Source organism: Oenanthe melanoleuca, unplaced genomic scaffold (assembly GCF_029582105.1).
Source record: "Oenanthe melanoleuca isolate GR-GAL-2019-014 unplaced genomic scaffold, OMel1.0 S067, whole genome shotgun sequence".
NCBI classification, from domain to species: domain Eukaryota; kingdom Metazoa; phylum Chordata; class Aves; order Passeriformes; family Muscicapidae; genus Oenanthe; species Oenanthe melanoleuca.
The window spans coordinates 2,509-24,822 of NW_026612716.1; the positions used below are offsets into that span (position 1 = coordinate 2,509).

Consider the following 22,314-nt stretch of genomic DNA (forward strand, 5'->3'; position numbering starts at 1 on the left):
TTCATTTCTGCAGTGGGCTGTGGGGCAGCATCAGGCTCTGGGGCAGCATCCCTAGTCCCCGGAGCAGAGTCATGGTCTGGGGCAACATCCCTAGTCCCTTGGGCAGGGTCATGTTCTGGGGCAACATCCAAGGTCCCTGGGGCAGGGGCACATTCTGGGTCAACATCCCTGGTCCCTGGGGCAGGGGCAGACTTTGGGACAATATCCCTGGTCCCTTGGGCGGGGTCATGTTCTGGGGCAACATCCCTAGCTCCTGGGACAGGGGCAGACTCTGGGGCCACATCCCTAGTCTCTGGGGCCACATCCCTAGTCCCTGGGGCAGGGGAAGACTCTGGGGCAGCATCCCTAGTCCCTGGGGCAGGGGAAGATTCTGGAGCAATATCCCTAGTCCCTGGGGTAGGTATCAGGGCTGTTAACCAAGCCAATATTTCCTTGTTTCTGAATGCTAAGTAGAGCAGGCCTTTCAACAACGCCAGCCACTGTATAATAACACTAGCAATTAAAACAGATCTGAAATCCTTGAAAACTGGTGGAGTTGCCTCAAAAGGTGATGGGTTGGGAGAAAATTTCCCTTGCATTCATTACTTCACAGTAAGTACCATTATTGAAATAACCCCAGAAACACGCAGTTAGAGTATGATAGCTCTGGATCCATGTGGCCACTTCCCAGAGAAAATTAAAAAAACATGAATTCCTGACATAATCAATCCACCAAACTAATCGGATAATAGCTACAGTAACTTTGGTGAGAGGGCCCATATTCAAAAAAGGGCTTACAAATGGGAGAGAGGTATCTGTGGCCATATGGAGCCAAAACCAGATTAAACCGGACAACATGTTGCCCCTCAAGAGAGTTGTTACTCCTGTCTTAACTCTCCTCTTAATGCCCTCAGGCCCCACGTTGGGCGTCAAAATCAGTCCTGGTTTGAAGGAGAGATGTCTGCCAAGAAAGGCAGAAAATTTCCTTTGAAACAGAGACCCGAATTCCACTCCGCCCCCCCAAATATTATAAACGTTTGAATCAAGGACTCTGAGGCAGAGATAAGGGAGTAGGAATAACAGCTCTTTTACTAATATATCTAACTGTACCAGAAGAAACAACAGCAGTTGTTAAAATTACTAGCAAAGCAGAACAGATTACTCGGTTCCAGTCCTTTCTTTAGCTCAGAACACGCTCTCTCTCGGCAGGATCAGAGGCGGGAAGGGGCGGCCGCAGCTGCGCTGGTCTCAGGGGGGAGCGGGCTGGAGCGGGCAGCTCCTCGCTCACCGTTTGGGTTCTGGTGGTCAGCTGTGTCCGCAGAGGCTGGAGGCTGTAGCAGGGCAGATGCAGGGCAGGTGACGGCAGAAGGTCGGGCTCTCCTGCCTTTTGGCCGTGTGGCTCCAAGACAGAGAGGTTCCTCCTACCCGCCCCCGGAAACACGACTCCCCTCCAGAAGCATGAGAGCACCTCTCCAAGCCGATCCCACCTACCACTTTTGTCCAGAGCCCGCAAAGATCCGCGGTGTAACCGGCAGCTCCATTGGCATGACAATGGGAAAAATTCTTTAAATTGACACAGCAATAGGAAAAACACTCAACCCCCAACAGAGGTCAGTGCTGGACAGAGGACTCTGGGGCAGGACCGCAAAGAAGCAATATGCCAGACCCCAGAACCCCAGAAAATGAAGGAACTGAAAGCCTTTCTGGGAATGACGGGGTGGCGTAGGCTGTGAATTTATAATTACAGACTGTTGGTTAAACCCCTGTATGCCCTGATTACATAAGGGAATGGAGATCTTCAGTGGAGAGAAGAAGCTACACGAGCCTTTGACAGTTAAAGAAAACCCTCAGGTTGGCTCCCAGTCTCGGGCTCCTGAATGTGAGTAAGCCATCCTTTCTGTTTTCTCATGAGAAGCAGGGGATTGCCCTGCGGATACTGGCACAGGACTTGGGCCTGTATCAAAGAGCAATTGCTTACTTTTCCAAGCAGCTGGATGCGGCGGCAAAAGGATGGCCAGGATGTCTCAGAGCTTTTCCTACATTGGTTATTAATATCCAGGAAGCATGAAAATTCACCCTAGAGCAGAAGATGACTGCTGGTTTCCCACAGAATATCTGCAGTGCTGGAGGTAAAAGGTGGACTTTCTCTGGCTTTCCCCACAGACATTCCTGAAATACCAAGCCATAATGGTAGAGCAGGATGATTTACAGATTGTAGTCACTAACCTTGTGAACCCAGCTTCCTTTCTCAGTGGGAATACAGAAGAAACACTGTTCCATGACTGACTGGAAAGCATAAAGGCAACTTATTCCAGTCCCCTGGAATCTGAAGGAATGTCCTCTGGATGACACTGAGAGTTGGTTTACTAATGGAAGTAGTTATGTCATCAGTGGAAAAAGACATGCTGTGTATGCAGTTAGTACTTGCAGAGAGGTAATAGAGTCTGGAGCGTTATCAACAAACACCTCTGCACAAAATGCTGGAATAATTGCCTTAACTCATGCTTTAGAGTTAGCAAAAGGGGAAAGAAATTAACATTTACACAGATTCAAGGTATGCATTTGGAGTGGTGGTTGCACATGGAGCCATCTGGAAAGAAAGAGGACTGTTGAATTCCCAAGGGAAAAGCATCAAGAGTTCACAGGAGATAATAATCTGTGATTATTATTATTACCTGAGATAATAATAATAATCATAATCTCAGATAATACGTGAGAAGGTAGCTATTATGAATATCAAGGAGTTGTCAGTTTCTTCTCTCTCCAGTCCCGTTTGGCTAGCTCTAGACCATTGGAGATGAAGACAGCCAACATGGACAAAGGTAAAAGACAAGGAGGCTCTTTCTCCCAGGACACAGCCCCACGGTTTATTGCCTAACAACTTCCAGGGGAAAAAGAGAGTGAGCAGAAGGTGGCGGGGAATTTTAAACTCAGGGGAAGGGGAGGAAAGGAGAACCATAACCAATAGGATACAGGCGATGGGGAGTGGTGAAGGGAGGACTGAACAAACACCACAAACTCGAGGGAGTACAGAATGAGCTATTCAATGCAATATACAAAACAAACTATTTAGTGCAGTACAACATCAGGGCACACCAGAAAGTGAGGTCTGAATCAGAGGAAGGGAACAAGCTGACAGACACAAAGGCAAAAGAAGTGGCCAAAGGTGAGGTAGCCACTGAGGCAGCTTTAGTCCCAGATGGACAGATTTCCCTGGAAGCTAAGCCAAAGTATATAAAAAAGAATGATAAGCTTATTAGGCATGAAAAGGAAAGCTATAATAAGGACGGATGGGCTGCTACAGAGGGAGAAAAAGGAAAACTTGTCATCCCCTCCTATCTCCTATGTCACTAGTAAAAGAGGAACATCAGAAAACACTCTGGGGAGTAAATGCCTTATACAATTATTTAAAGGACAAAATTATGGCCCGAAATTTACAGGGGATGGTCATTCACGTGACCTGACAATGTAGTCTTTGCCTCCAAACTAAACCCAAAAATATCTCCAAGCCAAAATTTGGGCAAATTGGAAAAGGCTGTGGTCTTGGACAACAGTGGCAAATTGATTCCTCAGAACATTCAAGAAAAAGGGGAATATCAATATTTACTGGTATTAGCAGATACCTTTTCAGGGTGGCCAGAAGCCTTCCCTACCAGAACTGCCAAAGCATGAGAGGTAACCAAAGCATTGTTACAAGAAATAATACCATGCTTTAGAATTCCAGCCACAATATGCTCGGATGGAGGACCACAATTTATTTCAAAAACTGTACAGCAAATTAGGTTCCAATTAGGCATAGACTGGGAACTCCACGCCCCATATCACCTTCAGACAAGTGGCCAAGTAGAGAAAATGAACCACTTAATCAAGAAAAATATTATAAGGCTAGGACAAGAAGCAAAATTACCCTCGCCCAGGCTCTTCCTTTGGCATTACTGCAAATTCGGACTAAACCCAAAAGAAAACAAAAATTAAGTCCTTTTGAGATACTATATGGAAAACCATATGGGGTAGAGGAAGGAACACCAACCCAAGTAGGGAAAGAAACCCTACACAGATACATGGTGTCTCTAAACATACAACTTAGAGAAATTGAGAATTGGTTGGCTGGGGCTCAAAGCAGAGAACTTGATGGGTCAATGCATGATATATGGCCTGGACATTATGTATATGTTAAGTGTCTTGCAAAGAAAACTTCAGAGTGCAGTGTGAAGGACCATCCCTGGTGCTTTTCAGCACTTTTACTATAATCAAGATCAAAGAACAAAACGCCTGGATTCATATGCGAACAGCAAAGGCTCCAGAAGGCCCTTGGAAAGCAAACACTGGGTGATAATGAACTAAAGCTAAAGCTTACTTGGGAAAATGAATAGATTGTGAGTGAAAATGTTGGGTTTCCTTGTGAAAATCCAAAAAAAAGTGTTCCTAGCCAGAATCAAGCAAGTGTAACCTGGAAAGCTGTGGCTTTTACGATCATAATCATGGCTATGGCTACAGCGGACATCAGTGCAAGACCCCCATGTGCAATGTGACTGGTGTTTATATGTGTTGGGGAAGAGCTTCTGACTATGACTCTCCTAATCTTGGTGGCGGGCATTACAAATCACAAACGTAACTGCTGGGACAGGGAAAGATGTCTGGGCCTGCAAATTTATATTTGTTCCGGATGGATTCCAACAAGAACCTATAAAACCCATCTGAATTGGTAAGGAATTTTATGACACATGCTTAACTGACTGTCCTATACCAGGTTTATAATAGAGGAGTGTGAAGATGAGGCTTTTAAAGTTGATTACAATAAAATTCAACTCTGTGTTAAACCTCAGAATGATGCAACCTTACCAACACAGACAGAAAAAATATGGACCACCCAAGCCCTAACCATGCCACTTAGGCCTGACCCAAAGATTTATGAAATTGGACCACATATGGTAAGAAAAGTGGGCCAACAGCAATTGCTGTTTCACACAGAATGGTCTCTCAAGTGTGTTGAGCTGCTAGTGCAGATCAACATTTCAAAAATTCAGCCAGCCTGCTCCCCTTTACTAAAAGCATCCTTTGAGGGTTGGACAGCCTGAAGAAGCAGACTCACTTTAAAGTCAGAACACAAAGAGATGTAACTGGAATAGTAGGTATGGGATTAAGAGTCTGAAATGGAATTGATTCAGAAATATTAATGAGCAAACTGGCCACTGTGACTAGTGATTTGGCAAAAATGAGGCAACCCTTACAATCTCCTTTGTTAGCATTAGGAGCCAATCAGTGGCAAGTTTCAAAGGTATTGTCAAATTCAAGAGAAGCTGAAGATCAAGACCACAAACTAATAATGAAAATACTTGGCGTAGTCCAGGATAATGTGCCTTTACCTCTTAGTTGCATACAGGCACAGTTGTGGATGCAGTCAATGGTCGCTTTAGTCATAAGAGAGGGAAGTGAAGGCATTTTTCCAATCAAAATGTGAAAAGCCATACGGGATAATAATTTGGAAAGGAATAATAAATTGGATAATTTATTTGGATAATAAAAAATAAATTTGGATAATTAATAATAAATTTGGATAATAAATTTGGAAAGGAAAGGAACCTGCAGTCCTGGTGGACTATGGTAAACTTCATTTATGACTCTGTCATTAATGTGGCCACTGCCTTTGTACTCACTATACGGAGTGGCTCACTTTACATTATCCAACCTATCATTGCATTAGGATTAAACCATGAAGGGACAGTACTCTACCCCTCTGAACACAGAGCGTGGGCCCGAACGGTAGATAAGAAATGAGAGACTGTAAATGCAGAATCTTGTGTCACCCTAAAACAACAGGGATTCCTCTGTGAAAGCAATGCCACTGATGCCCAGGACATAGGCCTAGATACTGAACAAGGTCTATGTCACTTTGAGATCCATCCAGACATCATTCAAAAGGCTGTGTTCATATATTTTGGCCAAGGCTGTGTGCGTTTAAGAACTGCCTGTGCTTACTAAGAGTAGATAATGAGAACAAATATGTACCTGTTAAAAACCACTCCAATTTTTCTATCTGCAATTATATTAATATTATTGGATGTGATTTTATGTATTTAGTACCAGTTGTTTCCCACCAGTTAATAAAGGCCAACTACAGTACGTACCACCATCTGTCACCCACACCCATTGGCATGAACCTTACACTGGTAAAACTGTTAATAAGACATCCAGATCTAGATGAAATCTTAAAGGAAATCAAGGAGAATGGAGAAAAGGTTTTAATAACTGTCCATCATGATGCAAAAGAAATCAGCACAATTTTGCAAAGAATAAAACAAGAGGCAAGCCATCACTGGTGGGATGAACTCTTTGGATGGTCACTGAAGGCAACTGGTATACTTAATATTCACCCAGTCGTTCTGCTTATTTTAGTCAGCATAAGTTTGGTTTTATCTGTTGCAGTACTCATCTGGAATTGGAGTCTTTTCCAACAGGGTTAATTCTGTGATTCTCTGATGATTTGACACTGCATGGCACTTAGAGAAGCAAGAGGGCTGTTCTTACAGTGTGGGGCTAAATCTAATCAAGTATTCATTGTGGCAGTCTGGGGTTTCATGGAATCCAAAAAACCATTTTAACACTGTGTGGCTTTGTAGGAATGAGGAGACTTCTGTGACACTTTGGGACTTTGTGTGACAATAGATCCATGTTGACACTGCAGGGCCCTGTGGAAATATGGGGCCAGTGTTACTCTTTGGGGCCTCGTGGAACCACTGTGACACTACAGCACCTCACATAACCAAGGAGCCATTGTTACACTGAGGGGAGTCATGGTGTGAAGGAAACGATTTTGACCCTGTAGTGCTCCATGGGACCAAAAGGGCCTTGTGACTATGGAGCCTCCTGGAATCATGGAGACCATTGTGACACTCTAGGGCCTCATGGTGTAAGGGTGATACAAAGTCAGGAGTGAGTGTGGTCCTGCTGGAAGGTTGGAGGGCTCTGCAAAGGGACCTGGACAGGCTGGATCCAGCATCCAAATCCAACAAGATGAGGTTTAACCAGACCAAGTGCAAGTCCTGCACTTTGGCCACAACAAGCCCTGCAGTGCTACAGGCTGGGGACAGAGTGGCTGGAAAGTGGCCAGGCAGAAAGGGACCTGGGGCACTGATGGGCAGCAGGCTGGACATGAGCCAGCAGTGTGCCCAGGTGGCCAAGAAGGCCAATGGCTCCTGGCCTGGATCAGGAATGGTGTGGCCAGCAGAAGCAAATCTGCTGGGCACCCCTGACCTGCCCCCAGCTCTGCACACAGACATTGCTGCTGCAGCTCCAGAGAAGGGAACAAAAGGGGCATCTCTGGAGAAATCTTTGCTGGGAGTTCCTTGAGTTCATTTAAAGCCACTGAGAGAACAGCTTCTCATTGACACAGTGTGTGACCACAGCAAAGCTGGAGGAAAGCAAAATGAGAAAGGGTAGAAAAAGTGACCTTTATGTATAATATTGTGGACAATATTAAAGAAAAACAAAAAAAAAAAAAAAAAAAAAAGAGAAAAAAGAAACAACATAACAAATCCAACAAGAAATATCAAAGATTACTTTTATTACAAGTGATTTGCAGAAATTGGCAAGCAGTTTACTGTTTCTTAAACCATCCAGTCATCATTGTGCACACTGCAACCTTGAGCTCCTGGTTCCTCAGACTGTAGATGACAGGGTTCAGGGCTGTAGGCACCACCGAGTACAGACCTGAAACTGCCACATCCAGGGATGGGGAGGAGATGGACGGGGGCTTCAGGTAGGCAAACACTGCAGTGCTGATGAAAAGAGAGACCACAGCCAGGTGAGGGAGGCAGGTGGAAAAGGCTTTGTGCCGTCCCTGCTCAGAGGGGATCCTCAGCACAGCCCTGAAGATCTGCACATAGGAGAAAACAATGAACACAAAACAACCAAATGATAAACAGACTAATCATGATAAGCCAAAGTTCCCTGAGGTAAGACTGGGAGCAGGAGAGCTTGAGGATCTGTGGGATTTCACAGAAGAACTGGCCCAGGTCATTGCCCTTGCACAGGGGCAGGGAAAATGTATTTGCAGTGTGCAGCAGAGCATTGAGAAAGCCACTGGCCCAGGCAGCTGCTGCCATGTGGGCACAAGCTCTGCTGCCCAGGAGGGTCCCGTAGTGCAGGGGTTTGCAGATGGACACGTAGCAGTCGTAGCACATGATGGTCAGGAGGGAAAATTCTGAAGACATGAAGAACATAAAAAGAAGCACCTGAGCAGCACATCCTTCATAGGAGATGTTCCTGGTGTCCCAGAGGGAATTGTGCATGGCTTTGGGCACAGTGGTGCAGATGGAGCCCAGGTCAGTGAGGGCCAGGTTGAGCAGGAAGAAGAACATGGGGGTGTGCAGGTGGTGGCTGCAGGCTACGGCGCTGATGATGAGGCCGTTGCCCAGGAGGGCAGCCAGGGAGATGCCCAGGAAGAGGCAGAAGTGCAGGAGCTGCAGCTGCCGCGTGTCTGCCAATGGCAGCAGGAGGAAGTGCCTCATGGAGCTGCTGTTGGACATTTGCTGTCTCTGGGCATCATGCACTGGAAAAAAAGGCATTGATAAATTGCACCAACTTTGTGGACTCAATCCTATGCTAATTTCTTAAGAATTCACTCCAAATTCCTTCTCTTTCTCTGGGAAAATTTCTCTTAAATTTTTAAATTTCAAGCTCAACTTAGCTTCGAAAGCAGCCAGTGGGTGCTTTTGAGTTACTTACCCATTCTCAGAGGTAGAAAAAAATTCTCATCATCAGCATTTCTGTATGCATGACTTTGGTGAGCCCAGAGGGAAAACAGATCCCTGTGCCCCAGTGTACTCAGACCTGCTGGTCCCACCCAGGTGCACTTGGCTTATTACACCTCCCTCTGTTTCAGGGTAATCAAACTTAAAATGTGCTGGAAAAATAAAGTGGACTTCTGGAAGGCTCCAATTTAAAAGTCAGTCTCTTTAAACCCTTCTCTCTTTCCCTAGTACCTGAAGAGGGAGGGTATCCAGATAGCTCTGGCTCTCTGCTGCCTGGAATTTTTCCTACTGGGAGCTGATTCTCTCTTTCCAAGTCTTGTCCTTGTCAGTGGTGCCAGAACCCATGCCAGCCTTGGGGGCTCAGCTCTGTCCTCCAGACCCCTCTCAGAACTGGGCACTGCCCACGGTGCTGCTGCTGCTGCTGTCTGTAGGCAGAGAAGGGTGAGGAGGCACTTTGTGAGGGAAATCTGAGGCAGATTTGCTGGTCCCCAGTGGGACAGTTCAGGTGTCTCAGTGACACAGACACACCTAACAGCCCCTTTCCCTTCCCTTCAGGAGAAAGCTGAGAGCAGCCCTGGCCATGCAGCACCATCTGCACAGCAGGAGGAATCTGCCCTGATGGGGGTGGCTCCTTCCACCTCCAACTTCTCCCCACAGTGCATGGGGAGCTGCCAGGCAGGCTGAGAGCTGCCCCTGGCAGGTGGCACATGCCCTGGGCTGGCCAAGAGCCCTGAGGGCTGCAGGAGCTACTCTGCAGGACAGCCCTGGGCAGCCCTGGCTGCAGCCCCAGCTTCAGCCCCTGCAGCCATCCCTGGCAGCAGGAGCCATCCTGCCCTGTCCCTCTGGCGGTGCCCAGGGCAGCCCCGCTCTGCAGCACATCCTCCTCCTCCTCCTGTGCCTCAGAGAAACTGGGAGAGTCCTCCTGACACATCCCCCAGGCTGTGGGCTGTGCTGGCTCCAGGAGATCCCTCCAGGAGAACAGGGGACATTGCCCTGCACCCACAGACTCACCATGTCCAGGGCTGTGAAGATGTTTCCCCAAGTGAAGTCTCAGCTCAATGTCTTCCCAGTGCTGATTGCCTTGAGCCTGTCTGTGCCTGGCTCCTGTCCCCTCAGTGCCTGCAGGCAGCGCCCTCAGCCCTGCTGGGCTGGGAGAGGAGCTGCTCCTCAGCAGAAATGTCTTTTTGAAGCTTTTCCTGCTTGCCATTATCTCCCTCTGTGCCAGGAGACACAACACAACGACTTTAATGACCTGCTCAGGAGTTTGTTCTTTTTTAAATCAGATTCAGTCCCTGAGAGAGTGTTTTTCAAAAAAAAACTTTTAAAGATCTCAAAATCAAATTAATATGCCAAAGTTTCTTGAAGTTTTAATGGTTCCCACTGAGGGATAGGACTCAAAACGTGTCCCTGGGTTCCTGTTAGAGCAGAACACTGGTGGCAGGGATGACAGGTGGGGACAAACAAGGGAAAGGTGTCTCTGATGCTGAGCAAACCTGGATGTGTTTCAGGAATGCAAAGGGCCAAGGGCTGAGCCCCAGCCCCTGGCAAGGCAGATCCTGTCCCTCCCTCATTGCTCAGGGCTCTTCCCAGGCCACTGGGCTCTGGGGATGTGCAATGCCAAGGGCAGGACCATGGGGCGGCCCCTGCCAGGCTGCTGAGCAGGGACAAGGAGGCAATGAGGCCCCAGCACAGCAAGGCTCACTTGTCCCCTGCTGGCCTCAGGCCCAGGGCCAGCAGCCATGGCCCAAGTGCTGCAGCAGTTGGCTCTGGCAGGGCCTTTCAGCTGCTGCCCATCCCTGTGCCCTCTGCAGCCCAGGCTGTCCTACGGTGTCCATGCCCTGCGCCTCTGTCCCTGCAGGCTGTCGTCATCCCCCGGCTGCCCCACCTCGCTGGCCCTTCCTTTGCTGACAGCTCTGCGTCCTGCCTGCCTCTGCCTGGCCACACAAAGCCTTGGGCTGCTCCAGACTCTCTCTGGAGGATGTGCTGCACCCCATCCCTACCCTGGGAGAGAAATTCCTTTCTCTTCATGTCCAGTTTGGCCTCTCCTCTGCTGTCCTCAGTCTCCACTCAACTGAGCACAGAGATTCTTTGTCCTTATACAGTGGTCATGTTCTTGCAGCCTCCAAACTCCACTTTGGATGATTTCTGGACCCTCTCAAACATTTTTCCAAATTAAAGCATTCTTCTCATAATCTAAGAAAATCACCAGAGGACAGGACAGCCAGACCTGTGTGCCTTGGATACTTTTGTCTTGGTGCAAACCTTGGATAGATGCAATTTTAGATGTTGAAATCACAGTTTTGGCCATCAACACTTCTGTAAGAAGGGCGGTTCTTTCCACTTGAAGGAAAGCACAGAGCCACAGTGTTTGGTGATAGATGAGTGACAGCCTGAAAAGGCCAAGGCAGCCAGAGCTGTCTATCTGCAGCTTCTGGCTGGGAGAAGCCTTGCATATATGGAACTTTTTCTGGGGAATAGCAATTTCAGCCTTAGGCAGCAGGAAAAAGGGATGGTCTTTCCATAGAAAGGAAAGCACAGAGCCCCAGTGCTCCAGTGGGTGATGGTTGTCAGCCCTCTACATGCCAGTGCCAGCCAGACCTGCCATGTGTCCCGGAGGAGGCCAAACCATCCAGACCCATTCCATGTGCCTTTGGTTCCATGATGCCCCACAGTGTCACAATGGTCTCCATGGTTCCATGGGGGTCCCACAGTGTCACAATGACCCCTTCATTTCAGAGGGTCCCACAGTGTCACCATGGTCTCCACAGGAAGGAAACCATCAAGCCCCAGTGTTTCAGGGACTGATGAACTACATCCACCAGAGGCCAAGGCCAGACAGACCTGTCTGAAATGGAAATTTTGTGTAGGAGCAATATTTGAATCTAGGATTTTTGAAGGTGGAATCCCAATTTTGGCCATGGGCACCTGGAGAAGAAGAATGGTTCTTTTCCATAGCAAGGAAAGCACTGAGCCCCAGTGTTTGAAGGCAGGTGAGAGCGGCCCTCAGGAAGACAAGGTGAGGCTGACTTGTTGGTAATGGCAGCTTTTGTATAAGATCAATCCCTGGATATTGGTATTGTTTTAGGGGGAATCCCATTTTGACAATGGGTGCCTGGATGAGAAGAACAGTTCTATTCCTTTTGGAGGAAATCCCAGAGCCCCAGTGTTTCAGGAGCACAGGAGAAGAGACCTTTGACATGCTAAGGGCAGTTTGACCAGTCAGGCCAAGCCAACCAGACCTGTCACCTGTTCCCTTGGATCCATGGGGCCCTGCAGTGCCATAATGGCCCCTTTTTTCAGTGGGGCCCTGCAGTGTCGTAGGGGTCTCCTGGGTGCCACAGTATCACAATGGATCCTTGGTTCCATGGGGACTCACAATGGCAGAAGAGTCTTCTTGATTCCATGACACCCTGCAGAGCCCCTTGATTCAAGGAGGCCTCAAAGTTTCATCAGATCCTCTAGGATTCCATGAGGCCCTGCAATGTCACAATGGACCTTTGGTTCCATGGGGTCCAGCGCTGTCACATGAATCCTTCCATGGGGCTCTGTAGTGTCACAATGGACTCCTTGGTTCGATGGTGCCACACAGTGACACAATCACCCCTTGGCCCGACAAGACCCCACAGTGTCACCATGGTTCCTTGCTTCCATGAGGCCTTGTAGGCTTTCAAGGACTCCTTGGCTCCACGGGGCTGCAAAGTGTCACTGTGGCCCCTTGGTTCAATGAGGCCTGTAAAGCCTTTAAATATTAGCCTTTATAATTTTTAAATCCTCTGCTGCATTTGGGCATAACTCGAAACTCCATATAAAATGTTAATTAATTGTCTTTATATTTTGGTCAGACAAAACAATTCTTTTGAAACTCAAAGATACCCTATAGCCTCAGACTCTGAAGCATATAAAAAAAAGTGAATTGAGGGAGTGACAAACTGGGGAAATATGACTTCATTACCTGAAGCTGTAATTGGAGGATTAACCCCTGATATGTAAATTGACCAAACTTGTATCTCTCTGAAAAACTCCTCGTCACCATCCATCTTGGGTGCAGCCTCTGGGAGGCTTTTGACAGCCACTTTATTCTCTTAATACCCTTCTAGTTATCTTGTCCAAGGTGTCACCTGTAGTGTCACAATAGTCTCCATGATTCCATAAGGCCCTGCAGTGTTAAAATAGAGCACTGATTCCATGAGACCCCACAATGGCCCCTTGTGACAAAATGCCCTGAAATGCCACAATGGCCTTTTGGTTTCATGAGGTCTCAAAGTGGCCACCAGGGTTTCATGAGGCTGTGCTGTGTCACAATGGACCCGTGGTTTCATGATGCCCCATAGTGTCACAATGTCTCCTTGTTTCTGCAGTGTGAGAATGCCCCTTAGTCCTTTGGAGCTCACAGTGTCATTCCTGTGCCCTTGGTTCCATGAGGCCCTGCAGTGTCACAATGGCCTCCTTGGTTCCATGATCCTGTACTGTAACAAAGGTCTCCTTGGTTCCACAGTGTCAGAATGGCCCCTTCGTCCCATGCAGCCCCACACTGTCACTGTGCTCCCCTTGATTCCATGAGGCCCTGCCCTGCTAGAATGGCCCCAGTGGCCACAATGGTCTCCAGTGAGACTCTCTGCAACTACCTGAACAGAGGTTGTGGTCAAGTGGGGATCAGTCTCTTCTCCCAGGCAACCACTGACAGAATGAGAGGACACAGTCTAAAGATGAGCCAGAGGTAGTATAGATTTGACACCAGGAAAAATTCTTCACTGAACGAGTGATTGGGTGGAGGTACCACCTCTCAAGGTATTAAAAAACAGCCATGGCACTCAGAGTCATGCTTAAATTGATGAGGTGATGTTAGGTCATAGGTTGGCCTTAATGATCTTAAAGGTCTTTTCCAACCTTGTTAATTCTGTGATTCTGTTTCATAATAGTCTCCATTATTTCATGAAGCCCTGCAGTGTCACAATGGACCTTTGGTTTCATGAGTTCCCACAGTGTAACAATCGACCCTTGGCTCCATGATGTTCCTCAGTGTCACAATTGCCTCCTTGGATCCACAGTGTCACAATGGCCCCTTGGTCACAATGAACTTCTGGTTCCATGAGCTTTCATTCAGCAACAGTTCTGCAGTGTCACCATGGACCCTTTGTTCCAAAAGGTTCTGGAGTATAACATGGTCACCTTGGTTCCATGAGGTTATGCAGTGTCACAATGCACCCATGGGTGCAGGAGGTTCCACAGTGCCACCATGGCTTTCTTGGATCTGCAGTATAACAATGGACCATTGGTTCCATGAGGCCCCACAGTGACACAATGTACTTTTAGTTCCATGAGGCCTTTCTCTGTCACAATGTACTTCTGGTTCCATGACGTTTCTCAGTGCCACAATGGTTTCCTTGGATCTGCAGTGTCACAATAGACCATAGGTTCCATGCAGCCCCGCTCTGTCAAAAAGGATTTTGGTTCCATGAGCTCTCACAGTGTCAAAAGGCCCCTTTGTTCCTGGAGGTTCTGTAGCGTAACTGTTGATTCATTGGTTTTGTGAGGCTCCATTGTCAACAAATTTCCAAAATATAATAATAGGACTCCATAAAAATAAAGGGGGCATAATTTTTTTCAGGCCTCAGGTCCAATGTGAGATAACTCTTAACCTTACATGGGCATGTCATTATATAACTGTGTTGCTAGTATTTGGTCACAAATTCTTTATTACAATTTACCTATTTCTATAAAACCCACACCAAATTCCTACGTTCAGTCCTTGTTTCTGCTGTCAAGGCATTCTTGAGCCAGATGTCTTCTTCTTCTCTTCCAGCCATCACTGCCGGGAAAGTTGGACCAGACACATACCTTGTTCCTGTTCACAGGCAAATTACAAATTGAAATAATCCATTTGGTATAAAGGCCAAGCTTTGTGTGGCCAGGCAGAGGCAGGCAGGACGCAGAGCTGTCAGCAAAGGAAGGGCCAGCGAGGTGGGGCAGCCGGGGGATGACGACAGCCTGCAGGGACAGAGGCGCAGGGCATGGACACCGTAGGACAGCCTGGGCTGCAGAGGGCACAGGGATGGGCAGCAGCTGAAAGGCCCTGCCAGAGCCAACTGCTGCAGCACTTGGGCCATGGCTGCTGGCCCTGGGCCTGAGGCCAGCAGGGGACAAGTGAGCCTTGCTGTGCTGGGGCCTCATTGCCTCCTTGTCCCTGCTCAGCAGCCTGGCAGGGGCCGCCCCATGGTCCTGCCCTTGGCATTGCACATCCCCAGAGCCCAGTGCCCCGGGAAGAGCCCTGAGCAATGAGGGAGGGACAGGATCTGCCTTGCCAGGGGCTGGGGCTCAGCCCTTGGCCCTTTGCATTCCTGAAACACATCCAGATTTGCTCAGTATCAGAGACACCTTTCCCTTGTTTTTCCCCACCTGTAATCACTGCCTGCAGTGTTCTGCTCTAACTGGAACCTTGGTGTTGGAATTCAAAATGCAAGGAATTCTCAGAACATTGGGTCTGTAAGCCAAAGCTTAGAATCAAACATGGTTAAGTAGAGGTAGTTTTCGCTTTAGAATTTAAAATATAGCAAAACTAAAGGTAGTTACAAAGGTAACAAGAAGTTTTAGAGTGAAGCAATTTCAGTTTTGTCTGTCAAGATATAATTGGATAAGAAAGTTCACACTGTGGTATGAGTCAATAGGATGAAATATCTTAGTATTGAATTAGAAACATAAATATCTCTGTTGACAATGTTTTATTGGTTAATAAATCCTTAAAAGACCTTGTAGTCCTAAGTCTTGTGACTTCTAAGCAACGCTGTGGCCATCTGTAAGACAAGCTTCACCTTTCTGCCTGTATAGAGAATAAATCACACTTTCTAAAGCAACTAAGAAGTCTCATCTCTCTACTTCATTCAAAAAAATAAAAAAACCCACCAAAATAGTAGCATTAAAAAAATAAGCCCAAGCTTAAAAAATATATCATAAAAGCAGTAAACCCATACTTTAAAAATCTAACGTATAAACAAGAAACCTGCACCTGGGGACACCTTCTCAGTGATGTCCCTCAGTGGGACCCATTAGAACTTCAGGAAACTTTGGACTTTGAATCTGACTTTGAATTTTTGAGAGGTTTCTTTTCTTTCTTTACCCTATTTTTTCTAACCTGACATGATTGTCATCAGTTTCTCCTCTAATTCAACCCTTGGGAAACCTTCTCCTTCATGTTTATCAGTGGAACTCACTAAAAGTAGAAGAAGCTTTGGACTTTGAATCTGACTTTGAATTCTTGAGAGGTTTCTTCAGCTCCCTCTCAGGGACTGATGTTCAGGGACTCAGCCCCAACCCCTGAGAGGTTCATTGAAGTCCTTGTGCTGTGTCTGTGCTGGGCTGGGCTGGGCTCCTGGCTCAGAGGCAGCTACTTGCAAGGGCAGCACTGCAGAGAGACAGACAGTATTTCCAAATATTATTTGGAGCTCCTTGGCAGCACCAAATGCACCACGGGGCTCATTGGGATCAAGCAAGTCCTGACAAACCATGGCTCTGCCTTGATTTCCCTCTGGTCCAGTGCAGTTCATTATGATGGTTTTCAACTCCAGTTATGGAGAAATAATTCAAAGAGCTCCTTAGAAATACTCATTCTAATTTTAAAGAGTATATTTTATTAGTGTTCTCTTTAGATTAGAGATGATTTCAGCATTCTGTGATTGTTGTTGATCCATGGTCTCTCCTCAGGAGCTCTGGCCTGCTCAGAAAAGCTGTGCCTTGGGGTCTGAGCCAGCGTCAGACAACCAGGACAACCTTGCACCACATTCCCCAGTCCTATCCTGTCTGTCCTCACTCACCTGGGACCTGGAGAACTGGCTACATTCAGGAAAAAAAAGATGTTTCTCCTTTTTTATTTTTTTTCTTTTTGGAGCAATCTAAAAGTCCTAATGTTCCCCACTGCAAACAGACACACTGCTCAGGTGTGTGCCAGCCCAAGGTGCCACCAAAACCACTGCAGAGCTGCCCTGGGCCAGCTGTGAGGGTGGATCATCATCCCAACCTGCTATGGACACTGCCAGGGGCTGTGGCCATGGACACTGCACTGACTCCACTGCTGGGTTTGGTGCCACAGAAACCGTGAGGAGTTCAAGTTTCCTTGGAAACACTGGGGAGGATTGGGACATACTGGGAACACTGGAAATGCTGTTGAAGACACTGAGTCATAGTGGGATTGACACTGGCAGGACTGCGACAAACTAGGAACACTGGCAATGCTGAGTGGGAATCTGGGAGGACTGGGATGGATTGTGGGGGTACACAGAGACCCACTGGGACATAGTGGGACATACTGGGAGTGATACTGGGCGATACTGGGGCAAATTTGGGGTAATGTGAGTGAAACTGAGGGATACTGGGACAAACTAGGGACACTGGGAACACTGTGGGGATTGCTGGGAGACACTAGCGCATACTGTGGATGACACTGGAGGGGACCTGGAAAGGACTGGGCATGAACTAAGGTGCACTGGAAGAGACTGGGGTGTTCTGGTAGGGTCTGGAGGGGCTTTGGAGAGGACTGGGGAGATGGACCTGTGTGAGCACAAATTCCATCAGCCACTGGGGCTAGCAAGGGCTGGGAGACACAAGGGAAACAGGTTTGTCATGGCCCCTGAAATCAGACAGAAAGTTTGTTCCCATGAGCTGTGAGTTTCCTCTCCCACTGCAGATGCAGTTGCTCAGAGCCAGGGCTCCCTGATAGCCACCCCAAAAGTGCCCTGAGCATTTCCTTTGCATTCTTTACTCTTCCCTGGTCCATATTTCTTCCTTTTGACCATCCCTGAACCCTCCCCTGCAAAACGCCCATCCCTGTTTGCCGTTTCCTCTCTAGACCCACTCCCCATTTCAGTTCCTGAGCTGGCACCATGTTGACCAAACTGCGGCCTTCCACTACCTGACGGCAACCTTCAAGAAAGCTGGAGAGGGACTTTGTACAAGGGCAGGCAGAGAGAGCACAAGGGAGAATGGATCCAAGGTGAAAGAGAGTAGGTTTAGATGAGGGATTCAGAAAAAAAGACTTTCCTGGAACAGGTTGCCCAGAGAAGCTGTGCATGCCCCACCCTGACAGTGTACGAGGCCAGGCTGGATGGAGCTCAGGACAAGTCGGTCTGGTACAAGGGGTCCCCAGGCACAGCACGGGGGTTGCAGCGATGTGATCTTTCAGGTCACCTCCAAGCCAAAGCATGCCATGACTCCGTGATTCTGAAATGCCTCCCCTCCTCATCCTGAGGCAGAAAAAGAAACTTGGCACCAAGTTCCGCGTTGCAGACCTGCAACTGTCTCAACAGAGAATGAAAAGAGATGACAATACTGAGACGATTTTTCTACTTGAAATTTCAATGCTTCGCTCCTTGCACACTAGCAAAACTGTCAGAAGAGGCAATTCTTCCCTACGAAATGTTTTGTCACACCCAAAGAAGAAACCCACAAGCCAACAGTCTTCTTTATTCCTACACTGCTTTATTTGGTTATTTCCCGAATAGAAATTCGCTCTTTTTTGTTTGTTTGTTTGTTTGTTGGTCTTGTTCGGCGGGGCACGCGGCGGCTCCTCTGTTGAGTTCACGGAGGCCACGGAAGCAGCAGCAGCAGCAGCAGCAGCAACAGCAGCAGCAGCAGCAGCAGCAGCAGCAGCAGCGCCTCTCTCAATTGGGTTTCCGCTCGATTTCCCGCTCGCTCTCCGTCCCCTTGTCCCTTCCACACTCCCTCTGCTCCCGTCGCGTCCCGTCCGTGTTCCGCCTCTCCCAGCCCGGCTCATGCCGCGCCCCGCAAGGCGCCCGTGGCCGAGCCGGCCCCCTGCCCGGCCCTGTGGGGCCCGCCGCTGTGCCGCCTCCGCGGGGCTCTGTCCCTTCTGGCTGCGGCGCCTTCTGAAGAGCCTCTGGCAGAGCTCCTCGCTCCGGTGGTGCCGCTGCCGGAGCAGCGCCGTGTTTTGGCTCCGCCTGGCGCGGGCCCTGGCCCGGCCCCGGCCCCGAACGAGGCCCCTCCCTCGGCTCCGCCCGCAGCCGCCCCGCAGCCGCCCGGCTCCCGCCCCGTGGCCGGTGGTTTCCCCGGTGCGAGCCCCGCCGCCCGTGAGCTCGGCCGCCGGTCCCGAGCCGCCGGAGCCCGGGGCAGCTCGGGAAGCAGCAGCGCCCGGGGCGGGCGGGTGCCCCGGGCAGAATGGCGAGAGCGCCGTGCCGTCCGCACGGGCGGAGAAGCCTCCCTTGGAGCAGCTCTACCGGGAGGGCCCGCTGCTGGCAGCGGCGGCTGCGGCAGCGTTTACACCGGGACCCGGCTCGCCGACGGCGCCCCGGTAAGAGACGGGGCCGGCTCAGAGCGGGAAGGAGGGCGGCGGGCGGCGGGCGGCGAGCTGAGCCCTCCGCTCGCCTTGGCTTGCAGGTGGCCATCGGGCGAGTGGCCCGGGATCGCATCTGGGAGTGGGCGCGGCTGGTGAGTGAGCGGGGCCAGCGGGAGCAGCCGGCGGGGCGAGCCGGGCGGGGCGAAGGCCAGGCCCGGCAGGGTGGGTGGCAGCCGGGACGTTGTGAAGGGAGCACACGTGGAAGGAGCGTGGAAGGAGCGGGGGCTGTGCAACGTCCCGGGCCGGGCAGTGGCGAGCTGCGGCGGGCCGGGCAGGAGGTGCCGAAGGCGCGGCGCAGCATCGGCCCCGCTGACGGCATCGTGATCCTCCCGCAGCACGACAGCACACCTGTGCCTCTGGAGCTGGTGCTAGCCTGGATGGTTTCGTGCCCTGGCTTCCGCGGCGTCGTGCGGCTCCTGGACTGGTTCGAGCTGCCCGACGGCTTCGCGCTGGTCATGTAGCGTCCGGAGCGCTGCCGGGACCTGCGGCACTTGCTGGAGGCGGGCGGGTCCCTGCCAGAGCCCGTGGCGCGGGGGCTGTTCCGCCAGGTGCTGCAGGCCCTGCGGCACTGCACCAGCCGCGGCGTCCTGCACCGCGACATCAAGGCCGAGAACGTCCTCGTCAACCTGGCCTCTGGCGAGGCCAAGCTCATCGACTTTGGCTGCAGCACAATCCTCCAGGACACCTTCTACACCTGGACAGCAGGTGAGCCCAAAGCTGGGGCCCAGCTGGGCGGCAGAGGTTCTCCCCTTTGCTAGCACAGGGGGAAGAGGGAGGGAGGGAGGGAGGGAGGGGGAGGGAGGGGGAATCCTTCTTCAGCTGGCTGCAGCCAAGCTGCTTTTCGGCAGGGCAGGGGCTGGCTGTTGTGGAGCTGGCTGGGAGGGAGCGAGCAGCATCGGCCTAATGAGCTGCGCCCGTGTCCCGTAGGAACGCGAGACTACTTCCTGCCGGAGTGGATCCTCTTCGGCTGCTACCACGGCCAGCCAGCCACCATCTAGTCCCCGGGCATCCTGCTCTATCAGCTGGTGTGCGGGCACCTTCCTTTCAAAACCGGAGAGGACATCGTTCGGGGCCAGCTCTTCTTCCCATCCCATGTGTCTCAAGGTGGGAAGCAAGAATGGGTTTGGGAGTGGGAAGTTGGCACATCAGCATCCTGCTCTTGCAGCTAGGGAGGAGGTTGATCTCCAGTGCTTCTCAGGAGGAGGCGGCAAGTGTGCCTCTGTGCTGCTCACCTCCGAAAGGAAAGATGGATGGGAGCTTTGGGTGCAGTTCCGAGCACTCCTAGTGTCGGGTGGGTACTGTGGAATCTGGGAGAGCGTGGCCAGAAGCTGAACAGCAGTTTCTGGTTTCTCTCTGCAGAGTGCCAGCACCTCATCAGGTGGTGTTTATGCATGGACTCTACAGACAGGCCATGCCTGGAAGACCCTGTAGTGCATTCTTGGCTGCAGAAGCCCCACCTGGCCCAGGAGACAGCAGAGATCCATCCCTCTGCACAGTAGGATCCAGGAGCCCAGCAAGTACCAGCTGCTCGCACCTCATGGCGCTCAGTGAAATCCCCAGAGGGTTTCCCTGCGGCCGCGGCACAGAGCAGAGAGCGCAGCCCAGGAGATGCTTCTGCAGATTCCTGCGAGTGGTGGAGGGAGCGGCTCAGGGCTCCCCGTCCTATTGAAGAAGTGGCACAGGGCGGTGAAGTAGCCACAGACTGGAAAAGGGGAAACATCCCCCTGCAGCTCAATGGCATCGCGATGTCCCCGCAAGCCGAGGCACAGCTGGCATGTTCTTGTGGAGCACGATGTGGAGCCGGAGAACCATCCTCGAGCTGGCTGCTGGCAGGGCGAAGCCGATGGGCTTTGGTTGCGGCCCCTTCCTGGAGGACACGCTCTGCACCCCGACAAAATCAAGATGAATCTCCAGCCGGCGCAGGGGTGGGGGCATGCTCGTGTTTCCAGGCACGGCAGGGCTCGGCCTGGCCACGCACTGCAGGTTCCCTGCTCGGCAGCAATGGGGAATATTAATCTTTCCGCCGCCCGCCCAGCTGCTTTTTGGAGGGACAGGGGACAGGTGTTGTGGAAGGGGAACCGGCTCCTGGCGTCGCTGAGAGCTTCTTCCAACATGCCTGGCACAGGCTGGTGTGGGGGCAGCCAGCCTGACCAAAGCATCCGAGTGGATGGGGAGTGGCAGAGGGGGACGGGTTCTGAAGCCAGGCCCCAGCTGCTCTGCTTTGCAGGTCCTTGAGGAAGGGATGGGCGTACGGCAGGAAAGGTGGGGTTTTTCCTCACCCGTGGAGAGGTTTCATTCTCGCATGGAGTGGTCAGACCCTCCCCAGGTCCATGAAACGGTGATAACCTTTGGCACTTTTCCTTGTTTCCAGGTCTTGTTTGGAATTGACTTTCACGCAATTGTTCTTTGTTTTTTCCAGGAAGATTGCACCCGGTGCCAGGATTGGGTGGGGAAGCGCCAGCACTGTCCGTGGAGCCCGTCCAGTTCCAGCACTACCCCGGGGGGCCACAGTGGGCAAGGACATCCCCTTCAGGAAGGACGAGGGCCTCGTGTGGGATCAGCTCCTCTCGTGGCAGCAGGTCTCCAGAGGTGGGTACCCTGTTCCACAGCACAGGTGGCAGAAGGGCTTGGGGCAGAGGGCAGCGGACACATGAGAATCTCGCTCTTGCAGCTGCTGAGGAGGTTGCTGTGCTGTGCTTAAGCAGAAGAGGTGGAGCGTGGTTAAACCCTAATCTTAGAAAATCAGGATTTTAGTTACCTTGCTGAAAATAATTAGAAGTTAGAAGGGAGTAGTTATCTGAAACTTAAATAATTGATTGTCTGTCATTTCATGTTTGCTCAGCTGCGCTTACAGTGGGAAAAGACGAAACTAGGCAGGGCCAGCGAGGTGGGGCAGCCAGGGGATGACGACAGCCTGCAGGGACAGAGGCGCAGGGCATGGACACCGTAGGACAGCCTGGGCTGCAGAGGGCACAGGGATGGGCAACAGCTGAAAGGTCCTGCCAGAGCCAACTGCTGCAGCACTTGGGCCATGGCTGCTGGCCCTGGGCCTGAGGCCAGCAGGGGACCAGTGAGCCTTGCTGTGCTGGGGCCTCATTGCTGTGCTGGGGTCAAGGATGTAATTACCAACATTATCCTGCCAACTACACCAATTAAATGTCAGGGTCCACACCACATGCGGAGTCCTGATAGGTTCTTTTAGGGATCTCAAAGCACAAAAGACACAGCAGGGGACAAAACCAG

At 50.6% G+C, this 22,314-nt stretch overlaps 1 long non-coding RNA gene and 1 pseudogene across 1 annotated transcript; one reads left to right on the forward strand and one right to left on the reverse strand.

Annotated features, from left to right (window-relative positions):
- Positions 1 to 7,576: 7,576 nt before the first annotated feature.
- Positions 7,577 to 9,077, reverse strand: LOC130266500 (olfactory receptor 14A16-like; annotated as a pseudogene).
- A 10,610-nt stretch (positions 9,078 to 19,687) lies between these two features.
- On the forward strand, positions 19,688 to 20,652 carry LOC130266502 (uncharacterized). The gene is made up of 3 exons (XR_008842899.1): positions 19,688 to 19,776; positions 19,999 to 20,175; positions 20,431 to 20,652. It is a non-coding gene; the product is annotated as an uncharacterized LOC130266502 (long non-coding RNA).
- The last annotated feature ends 1,662 nt before the right edge of the window (positions 20,653 to 22,314 follow it).